Source organism: Bicyclus anynana, chromosome 4, assembly GCF_947172395.1.
Source record: "Bicyclus anynana chromosome 4, ilBicAnyn1.1, whole genome shotgun sequence".
NCBI lineage: Eukaryota > Metazoa > Arthropoda > Insecta > Lepidoptera > Nymphalidae > Bicyclus > Bicyclus anynana.
The window spans coordinates 19,141,021-19,153,044 of NC_069086.1; the positions used below are offsets into that span (position 1 = coordinate 19,141,021).

Here is a 12,024-nt window from a genome sequence, read left to right on the forward strand (position 1 = left end):
AATAAAAAACGCACGCACTAAGCTATCTGTGCAAAACTGACAAGCGTATCAAAATCTTATCATAATATGGAAAACAGGCAAAGATGCAAATTCATTTTCAGAATGTGTGTTCAAAGTGTGTTTCCTCGAAAATGTGTTATATAACATACGTGCGCTTTGAAAATTACAACCTCTGCTTCCTTACTATAGCTCTCGCCTACGGCTTGGGCTGGCAATATCGGCTGTAATTAACAACTTGCCGCACGTATATCATAATATACTAACATTAAAGTAACATTAAGTGTGAGTATAATTTAGGTAATTGTAGTTTCGTTTTAACTTTATATTCCCGAGACGATGACGTAAGCACAAATGATGTGATTATCTGTAAGGCGCTGTAAGGGCTAAGTCAATTTTAATTTTCCGAATTTTCTTAAGAAAGCCGCCGCTGGAGACGAGCTAACAAATCCCTTTGTTCGCGCCGCCAGCGTCAGGTCGGCGTAAATATTAGCTCGCGAACACTCGCGCCGGCCGACGAGACGCCGAAACAACTTACTAAGCCGGGAAATTATAAACACTAACTTTTAACATTTAACCATATTTAGAACCTCCGCGTGGGAGAAATTTTCCATTAATCTTATATTACTTTTATTATTGGTATCTCAAAATAATAATAAGGTACCTTTATATGAATATGAATACTCGTAATACCATTAAGTCATAAATATTCTCATCCTAACCCTACTCTGACTGGGAAGAAAACTAACTCTGTTCTGTGCGATGTGCTCCGGTACTGTTTGTGTGTCTTCATCTTCATGGTCCGTGTCCGTGGTCACATCCGGGGCGATGGCGAGCACCGACGATCCGTTGATCTCCCGGAGCTCTTCTACCACGTTCTTGGAGTGAACCATTGAGAGCAGTATTTTTGAGGTCGATCCAGCACATCTGTGACCCGCTCTGGTTATTGGGTAACGGGTATTTTGTACTGTACGAAAATATTATAACGTTACTGTGATCTGATCTAAGGATTAGCGGCGGCACAGGCGGAGTTACAAGTCATACACCATTACTGTATATTCAGAATACAGTAAACGCCCTGTGTATATGAAACTAGTAGTTGTCGGCGGTGTTTTTGTGAACCAGATCTTCTCTTCGTTAGGTCGAGCGGCTCGCTGTCGGAACAATAAGCTACAATAATCTCATAAGCCATCGGCGCCGGGTAAGCTTTCCTTGGCCCGTTTTATCTCATTCGATCCAAAACGGTGGAGATAAAAGAAAAAACGTCGACGTAGCCAAAAATTTCTTCGCACGCTTATTTTTTTTTAAATGTTACGAGTATCGATAGAATACTGAAATCCAATCTCATGGATACACATCCGGCGGGCGCGTATTGTTGCATAGCAAATATTTGATTGGCTCCGACGAGTGCCGTTGTGTCTGCTTCGGCTCGTTTGTGCTACGTTCGATAGATACATTTGCACGACACACGACACACGACACGTGACGCGGGCGGCGCACCCGACGAGGCGCGGCAAATATGCAACCGTTAAAATAACACTGAAGTCAACGACTTTAAAATCAATGAACACTGATGTACTTGTGGTTTCGAAAACAGTTGTCATACTATTTTGATACGTATCAACAAACGACAGCAGGAGTTGCCAGAAGTAAACACGTTTCGCAGTGGCTCATCATCAACTTCCGTTGTCGTCCCCGATAGTCTCAATCCAGAAACGCGAAAGAGACTATTATCTGCTTATTATTAAAACACGACGGTTGATCATAATTTTTACACAAATTAATCGTCGTGAAGCCCATTGGGTCAGAGTTCAATATAAAAGTAAACCACTTACTTCAGGTTGTGTTCCCTCGCCGCGCAGGCATGGGCGGGCGGGCGGGGCGAGACGTGCGGACGGCGGGAGGTCTGTGGACAATATTCAACTACTTATTTTGATGAAACTGAATAAAAAAAAATAGGAATCTCCTGCTCTCTCTGCGCATGTCTTATCTTGAGTGGTTGCCTGATATATTGCTTACTTTACCAGTAGAATACTCGGTTGAATATATTGTGCATTTTTGATGCATAATTTACATCTAAAATGCACGACGTGGAGATATTGGAATATCCATTGTTGAAGATTAAATTAAGTTTCCTTTTAGTCCTCAACGAAAAAAGAGCGGTATTATAATTAACTTTATGGTGTGAATTTATAGGTTTTATTGTTACTTCTTGAGGAATGGAATATATTACAATATATACTAATGCGAAAGTAAGTCTGTCTGTCTGTTACCTTTTCACGGCTAAACGGCTGAACCGATCAAAGTGTGTTTTAGTATTATGATAATTGGGACCTTGGAGTAGAACATAGGCCTTTTATCCCTAAAATAAAAAGAGAAAGGGATGAAATAGGTGTTGACGGTTTGTATGGAAATTGTCGATAGTGATAACGATAGAGTGATCGTTAGCGATAATATAATTTTTTTCATGAATTATGCACAAACTTAATATTTAAATGCGAAAAATTGTTGTACAAAGGCAGGGAGGTAGTTTACAGTTAGTAGGTGTCCACGAACAACGGATTTTGCGACAGGGATCGATTAAAGAAGTCTGAGGGCGGACGAAGTCAAGTCCATAAAGATGGAGGGTGTGTCGGACGAAAAAGTAATTACTATAACCAAATAATGATCTAGAGTTAAAGTCTTTTAATTTAATTTGTTTGAATTCTAATAATATATTTCGCGATGAAAGCGAATTCTCTTCACACAGACAAACGTGTCCATCAGTAGGTGCTCGCCGCACGCCACCTTCCAAGTTTCGTTAGACGGGAGCGCGGCAAGTGCACTACGGAACAACCAATCCCCGTAGCGGGTAAACTCGACCGCGCTAGTAATTGATATGCACTTGCACTTCGTAGCGCTACGAGCAACACGCTACGAGCTGCAGCGCTACGCCGCGCCCGCTACGAGACAGGTTCATTAATTGCTTCTTTGAACTTTGTGGAAGTACGAGAATTTGTTCCAAAAACTAAAACGGGAATGATTTATTATATTATTTAAGAAAATAAGACACTCACATAAAACAAGCTTAAGATCACTGAAAGGTTTATCATCCGCTGGTGTACGCGCACCCTAAGCAATAAAATTGATGGAGTAAAGTATCGTCAATGGGCGCACAACACGACGGCTTACGGCCGATATTATTCGCGCGCAGATAAAAGACGAGCATAAAAGCGATTTATGGCTCCTCGAGCGAAGCGACCAGCACACAGCACTATAACCGTGTTTGACGTTAGCTCAGAGCTGCTCCACACAGGCGCCTTGCGACTGGTACCATGCAGTATCGTCAAACATAACGTAAACATGGGCTAAATCACATTAAAGTAAAATTTATTTCACGATAAGTATAGTCAATTTATTGACTATACTTATCGTTCGTTCGTATCGTACTATAGTTACACTAGGTTTTTGTGACGGAGCACTTCCGGAGGAAAACTTAGTAACTTAAACAATAATCAATAGTCAAAGGCCTGGGCCAAGAGCGGTCAGATGTTAGGCGGTCACTTGTGACAATAGTGAGAGAATACTTATAAGAAATAGTAGGTAAAGTACAACTTTTTTAATAGTTTCGTTTCTTTGATGCTGAGAATGGGACGGCCGGTCCTTTGGGGCTTCTTGCGGCCGAGACCACCACTAACTATCCATTACTGCTAGCACATAGCTTCATATTGATGAAGATAAAACACTGTCGAACGTTTTCTTAGCACGCCCCGCCCGCATTTGCTGAAGCCAGTCTATATGAATATAGTCTATGTAGATGTAAGTGCTGCTCGTACGTGTGTTCTTCAAATGGCCATCTGTCTATTCCGATAACTATAATTATTCAGTTCTCTTCTCATGCCAGGTCTTACACGAGATGTTTTTAATATTATAATATCACAATAATCTATCTAATAGTCTAAGATCCGTATATATAAACAGTATATATTATATAAACGCGTTTGTTTCCCCAGCAAACAGCATCGTTGTATATATACAATATATATCTGTTGGTCCATGTACAACTTGGGCGCAACATTTGCTCATTCCGTTAATAATCTATATCTACGAGTATACTATTGTGTTTGTGGTATTGTAGGGATGGATTTACTGACCCTATTTTGAAAATTATTTTACCACTAGAAGGAAGCTAGCGGGAAGCGTGCGGGTGGACCGTGGTGCTTCGGCTAGTCGTAGTACGAAAGTGAATGCAAGTGTCGACGCTTAATAATAATAATATGCAATAATGAAAATGATTCCCCACGAAATGTTCCACTCTGCGGCGTGACGGCGGCTGCGCTCAGATGTGCGCATAAACTTGCCAGATAATAAAATATTTTATGTACTTGTAATAAAATCGCTCTTCACTCTTTTGATTGTGAATACGCAATAATAAAACATACAAGAAAATACCGTAAAAAATCTACAGTTCAACATATATTGTGACATAAGTTTGTACAGTTTAGGGTTAGCTACTTGCGACACCGCAGCCGCGGTCCAATAAGTCCGTTTCCTATATATTTTGAACTTCGAGTATTTGGCATGATACAGAAATAGTAATTTCTATATACCCCTATTTAATGGTCATACTCCGACAGCAAAACGTGAGTTTTTTTATCAAAAAGTTCTTTTATCAAATTTAAATTTTTACTGTCCGGGGTGCGGGGTGCGGGGTGCGGGGTGGACGCCGTGCGTGTTGGTGACTGAATGATGTCGACAGAGTGCTCATCGGAAGTTATAAATATAACCATACCACTGACAATAAACTGGAGCTAGAGTAGGTTCCAATATTCTTCCTCCAGTCCTACACAGCATATTCCCGTCGCCTGCGCAGCCAGTAAATGTTGCTCGTTCCAGTCGCCACTCGACCCAGTGTCACACTATCCGCATCCAAATATCAATGTCAAGAAATACGCTTCGGTGTCTCATTGATATAAAAAATGTAATGTAGTGGAATAATAACAGCTAATTTATGAGTAATATTCTATATTGCATGAAGCCGTACCTATTAATTACCATATTTATGGCGTTCCGGTGATAAATAACTGATGACCGATAATATTATGGAATTGATAGCTGTATTAATGTGTGTCTGTGTGTGTTCCGACAGTCGCGCGGACGAGTTACGCGAGTGGAGCCATCCATCACTGCGCGCCGAGAGACGGTGGGCGCCGCACTAGAGGTGCTTTATTTATTAAAAAAAAGTGCTACTGTTAATTTAAAAAAAATCTTTAAATGTTGGTTAATATTTTACAGACCTCTATTCATACAATATTATTTTTTTTAATATAATTTGGCAGCCCCAACAAATATAATCGTAAATCATAAATGCTATCAATAAATAAACACGATGATAATAAAAGTAGGTTCCAGTCTTATATATGCTTAATTAATTAGCAATATAATATCGTTTCAAGTAACAATCACAATGTGATGTTACCACTATACTCCTAGCAGGTAACATTCAAACCACAATTAAACTTCTTAAAGTTTTAGTGACTTTCAAGTCAAGCTATACTAAAAGTATTTTTATAAAACTTTTGAGTGAAACTGTTCTAAAATTCTATTTATGTATGCTAGTAATGTAGTAAAGCCAAAAGGCTCTTAACTTTTAAGTGAATATCTACCAAAATACTAACTTGAAGTTAAGTTATACGAAGCGGCTTATAACTTTCATTTGAAACTATACCTTAAAACTAAATGAGTGCTAAGTTAGTAGAACATTTAACGTACACGTATTTTATTTCAATGACTACCTACTAGACTAATTCAATATTTCAATGAAATATTGAATTATTATGTATTTGTATTTATGACGTTATAATTCTTATTGTATATTTGTTATTATATTATTGTTTATAGTTTATTTGTTAGCACTACTATTATTACTATTCTTGTACGCTCAAACTGAAATGTAAGTTTCACATAAGTGAATGAGTTAATTCTTAGTGAAATAATAAATATTTTTAAACCCAAACATTCTAAACGCCAATAACGAGCTCATTCCTGAATGCTCCAGTACTATACTCGTATGTCGTATATATAAGCAGCGGATACTCGTGTCGTCCGTGTGTTGTGTATGTTTCGTTCAAAATGGGTGTCCCTCTCACTTGTTTGTAAAACTAACCATCAAAATAATTATAGTAAATTCTTTTAATTTCATAGGTTTTGTTTTTTGTTGTGGAACCGTTATTACTATGTTAGTCATACAAAAATTAACTTGAATACACATACAATACATTTTTGCTGGTTTCGTCTTGGTTCCGTCGGTATATAATATAATGTTCCATCTATAAAATTAACGTTGAAATAATAAAATATGTTAATTTGTACGCTAATAATAATTAATTGGACAAAACACAAGACTTGTGCTATTAAAATACCGCTCAATGGATATATTAGCAGGCTATATTACATTTTATTCGTCCGACCTATAATTAAGCTCATAAGCCCATCGTCGTAATAAATCCATTAGTTTATGAGTCATATTAATTAGATTTTTAATTAAGAAATATACTTTATTAACGAAGTTAGTAAAATAAATAATAATCATAAAAATGGAAATTTAACCAACACTCGTCACATAAATGTCTCAGTTAAATACACAATGTTTTATTACTTAAATTATATTCTTAACTTTGTAGTGCACTGGTTTAAAGCATTTATAACTTAATGAATGGAATCTTTATGGCGTAAATGCGTTACAATTGTGAACTATTGCTTTAATAAACATTAAGGATTCAACATCTCTGGTTTACGATGATCAGATTTCAGAATGAAATACACATAGAGGGGGTTTGGCGCATGAGGGGCGTCCTTGCGTGGGTCTGTCGGTTGTATGCGAAGAGATGGTCACACAAATATTTACATACTCGAGCTATTCGTCACTTGTTAGTAGAATTAGATATAGAGAAATAATTTAGATGACGAGAATGCGCCCGAAGTCGTAGGAAAATACGAGTACTCAGTTAAAACGATTAACTCCAGTCTTTCACCTTTAAATCGGAAACACAGAACAATAGGTTCTTAGCGCTCGTCGGTGAGTGGGTCTTTTTGTCAAGCACGAGGTTTACAGCGACGCCGGAGCCGGGGGCGGGGGCGGCTTTGTCGAGGATTGTTTCCACCGGAGAGAAGCCTTTGATATCGCGGAGTGGGCTCTCGGAGCGATCGCCGGCGGCGGGCGGCCATTAGCGATATTGTAGGGCCCACTGATTTGTTTGTATGGCCTCTTTAATTGTACGTGTCGTTGGCGAATTGTCGAGGAAGTGCCACGGACCTCTGACGTCACCAGAACAAAGTGCGCCTCAAAATTTGTTTATTTCATTGGTCGGTTTAATTTGCAGCGATGACAAAATGATACAGCCTCTGTGACCGTGATACTCGTATGTAAGTACGGTAGGCAATTATAGAGATTGGTCCAAGGTGACACTGGGAGGTACAATAATTATAGAGATTGGTCCAAGGGGGATATTGAGAGATACAAAAGAAATCATGTTGTCAGTCGTCACACTTAATTCTCTGTTCGACATAACCCCAATAATAATAATCAATATTGATCTAAGTTAGGATCTGCCTCACTATTTGTAATAATAAATATCAACTTTTTGAGTTCAAAGCAACGTTTCAAATAGTCAATGAGAAACCATAGAGTAATTAGGTATGGACTTGTATCGCACCCAAATTCACCAACAAAATTCCCCTCGTTTTTTGAGGAGGACGCGATAAGGCCACTCATCTAAAATATTTAACATCAATGAATATGTACTTATTTTGTGTCCTTACATTACAAAAATGATATAAATAAATTTAGAAATATTTACAAATGAAATGTAAATCTTTTAGTAAACGAGAAGTTGTTGACCATTTTTTACAACATTCAACTACACAAAACAGCATTTTTAGGGAGTTCTTTACGTCATGTAAAGAGCTCCCTAAAAATACTGGTTACGAAACGGTTAGAAAACGATTACAACAATGAAACATCGAATATATAGAAACACTTTTTATAAACGCGTTAGATCTTCGATAGAGGGGTAACGTCTGGTCAGTCAGGTCCATATTATTATCTAAACAACATTTTTATAAAATTAATTATCATCTCGTAAAACTGCCAAACAGTCACGTCGTCCAAACGTCCGGTTAACGAACACGCAAAAAATAACGTTCTAGCAAAAACTGGCCGCGTCGGTTCAACTAGCGCTCCGAGTCCCGCCGCCGCCGTATCTCGGCGCTTTATCTTAATCGCAATATGTTGCTAATTAACGACGTGGACAATCATCTCGTCGCGCTGATGTCAAAAACAGCAAAATGGACGTGACGCGTGAGCTGCGTATTTCCATAAACTTCATATTCATGCCGGGCTTTAATTGAATGCAAAGAAACGTCGCCGTCAAATCGGAATTGCGTCCGCAGTGGCTCTGTGACGTCACCGGGTTAAAAGTTCAATTATTTGACGTCAAACTTGAATGAGTAGGTGATTAGGTACTACAATGAGTCGGACTATTTGTAGGTTGAGATAGGTTTTAGCCCGTATACCTAACTGTTCCACTACGTCACACTTCGCTGAACCTATAGTATGCGCATTATCATCTGAGTCGTCCGGTCATAAAAGTCAAAAAAGATAGGAATGTGCAGCGCGCCTACCTGCGCACCCTAATTATCGATAAACGGCTACCTGCGCACGTGCTAATGATGAGTCAATAATGATTTGGACGATTCTGATTGGTCGGTTTCTAATGTAATTGCATTGCGTATTTTTTTTGCTATAAATGTGTTTACTGCAATTAAATAAATACATTCATGTGTTACTCGTTGCGCACTATGGATACTAATATATAATAAATTTGGCAGAAGACGAAGATTCTGATGATGAAGACTCAGATGAAGATTAATTTTATTTAGTTAATAATTATATAATATGAAATATGTATTATATTAAATCAAATATTGTTAATTTTTTTAATTTTGTGAACAAGATACGATAATAAACTTTACTTATCGATAATATGTCTTTCATTGTTACACCCTTCACTAGACGGCTCCATAAGACCCATAAGTGCAAGCGAGATAGATATAGAGAAATGATTTATGGCCCTAAGACTCAGTTGTTAATGCTATTAGTATACCACTTGGGTTAGATGCTAAAGGTGGCAGAGAAAAGAACCTACACCGGAACATCTCAAGACTCGTCTACTCGACACGGTATGCGCAGTGGACTTACAAGACGAGGTCCTGGGTTCGATCCCCGGCTGGACCATTGAGGTTTTCTTAATTGGTCCAGGTCTGGCTGGTGGGAGCCTTTAGCCGTGGCTAGTTACCACCCTACCGACAAAGACGTACCGCCAAGCGATTTAGCGTTCCGGTACGACGTCGTGTAGAAACCGAAAGGGGTGTGGATTTCATCCTCCTCTTAACAAGTTAGCCCGATTCCATCTTAGATTGCATCATCACTTACCATCAGGTGAGATTGTAGTCAAGGGCTAACTTGTAAAGAATAAAAAAAAAAGTCTAGGTCGTATGTGTTTCTGTAGTGTTAAGTAATGTACACTGTGTAACGAAGCGGTGCTCGTTATGATATCAAAACAGGATTTATTTTAGAGCGCATAAATGCCCTACAGTTAATGTGCGCAATGTACTCGTGTACTGTACCGGCCGACACAGCACCGACACAGCACCAGCCGTCCGCCCGGCGTGCGTGGGTGCTGTACAACATCCACTTCGGCCGGCTGTAACGAGTCAATCAATCAAGTTGGCTCTTGGCTCTGAACCGAAATCAATACAAACGGACACACTTGACGTTCACGAGCCTGCGGAGCTGGCCTGCCTGCAGCCTACAGACGTATACGCGCCATGTATCAGGCGGTACGTCGATAAGGCGCTCGTAAATCACGCGATATCGAGTTATGTGAAAAATATCGCTTCTAATGATCGCACTTACTGAGACTTGCGAGACGATTTTTCTCGGGTAAAACGTTCATTTTTCAGGTTAAAATTAATTCCTAGTCATTTTTTCTAAAGGGTGCGATTTATTTAACTCATACTTATTTGTGACAATGAGCGGCATCGTGCCAAAAAGTTAAATGAATTGGCTTGTACCAAATGAGAAAATACTATTAGATTGACTTGAATTTCAATTCAAACCCAGGTCTTCGCGTTACAATGCATACGAGCTCGTCATTGGGTTTGGGTGCTTTGATAATATTATTTATGCCCATATAATAAGCTGATATCATTCGTGAATAAGAACGGTTAGTTTAGTTTAGTACTTTTAAAAGTCCGTTAAAGAATAACTCTGGCTACGTATTAAAATTCATTAGGTACATTTTGTTGTAACACTTTTTTATTGTCGTCAGTACGATGAAAATACGAAAGATTGGATATCGACAGAACAACCAACAGTGGAATAATCTTTGCCTTTCACAGTAATATATCGTACACCACTCGTATTATCAACAGTTGAAAGCGTTCATCGTTCATCTAGATTTATAGCCTCCTTTTATGACGCGACTTCAACCAGTCGAGGATAACAGAGCAGTATATTAAATCAGTTTAATTAGTTCGAGTCAAATAACTCCAACTTAGCATTCAAACGGTCGGAGTGTCGTCGTAACGTCGCTCGTAACTTCAGTCGCCGCCTCAGCCGGAGCGGCAGTGAATCCATTGATCCGCGCGGAGTCTGTGATGCTATCGGCGCTCCGGGTGACGGATGGCTCTCGTCGCACGAGATCGCTGGGGCGCCTTTGTCTCGCGCTACTGATGTCTTCATACTCGTAATACTGTGACTGTTGGAATCTGACGACTTGAGCTAGCGTCGATGAGAAAGCATTTCAGTATGTCTTCTTTGATGTTCGATTTGTAGAATAGACATTTAAGTACGCATTGTTTCTATGCAGGTGATACTTGTGGATTTATATTTATAGTAGTGGAGCCGAAGAGGGGATGTTTGCAGTCACTCGAGCACGGCAGATAAACAAAAGGGACTATACCTTGCACGTCGTTGAGTACCTCCAATAAGTATTAGCCCTTAATATTGTTGGTTACGTTTTGGGCAACCAAAAAAAAAAAACTAACTTTGGAAATACTCAACCAGCACGTCACATTTAGATAAGGTAGGTGAGTTGGTAGCTAAAAACTGCACATTTGCAAATCTGACGATTTGAGCGTGACGTAATGGAAGGGTTTTAAATTTACAAAATAAAACCCTTATAATTTAGTTCTCGAGTTTCGAGCGCGATTAATTTTTTACTCATTTTGAAGGAAATAACTCCTAAATTTTCTGACAATTAATCTAATAAAAATTACTTTTAAAATCTGTGTCTGTCTGTTTTACTTTTAAAACACCGCTAAAAGCGAAAAAAGAAAATAACCATTTATTCTTCCTATAATTTAATCTACCAAATGCAATCAGTCCCCATGACGCTCGAGTAACTACAAATTTAACATCGCGGGCTCCCCTACTATTATCAGTATAGTTCCAAATTAGATATATATTATAAAACATAAAAAACAGATTTTCTAATTATGTTGTATAATGTCGAAACTGATTTTATTTTTTCTTTCAAAATAATCTTCTCCTGACAATAACAAACAGAACAAATAAAGTATTGGCGAAATTGGTCCAGTCGTTCACGCGTGATTCCGTGAACAAGGAAAATAGGGAATCATGTTTAGTTGTATATGTACTCGAATGTATAGATTAACAATTTCCGCTTGTAAATCAAGTGTAAGAACAATTTAAGCGTTCAAGAATACCAGTGAGTGAGCAGAGCGTGGCATCTGACAGCGTGCTCGGACATTGACTAGGTATATAATTAGGTTCTAGTAAATTTAATTAAAATTAAATAAAAAAAAGTGAAACTCATTAGTACCAGATGTTAACAAAATATTATGATTACCAAATAAGATTACGCTTAGTCGAAACAAAAGAAAATCTTGGACAAAAAGTAGACGCGAAATTAAGTTTTCTACGGCTTTTATTATTCAGAGGAGATAAGATCTGCGTTGCGTGCT

The 12,024-nt window shown here is 38.6% G+C and overlaps 1 protein-coding gene across 1 annotated transcript in view; it reads right to left on the reverse strand.

Annotated features, from left to right (window-relative positions):
• LOC112054449 (FMRFamide receptor) overlaps window positions 1-12,024 on the reverse strand; it is an 87,639-nt gene that overhangs the window by 60,324 nt on the left and 15,291 nt on the right. Inside the window, exon 2 of the mRNA XM_052881146.1 lies at window positions 1,833-1,903. The gene's annotated coding sequence lies outside the window, so the exon portion shown is untranslated. The remainder of the gene's footprint in view (window positions 1-1,832; window positions 1,904-12,024) is intronic.